The sequence below is a fragment of the Phalaenopsis equestris genome, unplaced genomic scaffold, assembly GCF_001263595.1.
Source record: "Phalaenopsis equestris unplaced genomic scaffold, ASM126359v1 Scaffold000422, whole genome shotgun sequence".
NCBI lineage: Eukaryota > Viridiplantae > Streptophyta > Magnoliopsida > Asparagales > Orchidaceae > Phalaenopsis > Phalaenopsis equestris.
In genome coordinates this window covers 227,161-227,654 of record NW_018164863.1, presented here as the reverse complement: position 1 = coordinate 227,654, position 494 = coordinate 227,161, and positions in this window count along the sequence as shown.

The window sequence follows — 494 nt, the reverse complement described above, 5'->3', positions numbered from 1 at the left end:
AGTGTAGATGTTAGCCCTCATGTGAGGGGAATGTGAGAGCTCCAAAGTGAGAGTCGATATCCTCTCAGTCCTCTCAGTTTAGCCACAGATTCAGTAAACAAGTGTATGATTAGTTAATGTTTTTTATGTCTGGATATAAAAAATAGGTATGCTCCTATTTGACACAATATAATTTAAACTGATTCACTTTATTCATTCACTATAATTTCTTGACAAGGAAAATAATGTTTTCTTATATATTGAATATCACATTTGTACATTCGTTAGTATATTTAGTTATTTAATAGTAATTAAAATTACATATTTATTTCAATTGTCTATTAGTGACAGATAAACAAGTTGAACTTCGTTGTTGTGATTAAAGTATTGCTTTTCTAAAATCTTAGTTCGTAGTTCTAATCGTACTCCCTGTGGGATCGATATCTAGGACTCCATTAGAGCCCTATATTACTTGAGCAATACGTATACTTGCGTTGATAAGTGTGAATTTATAA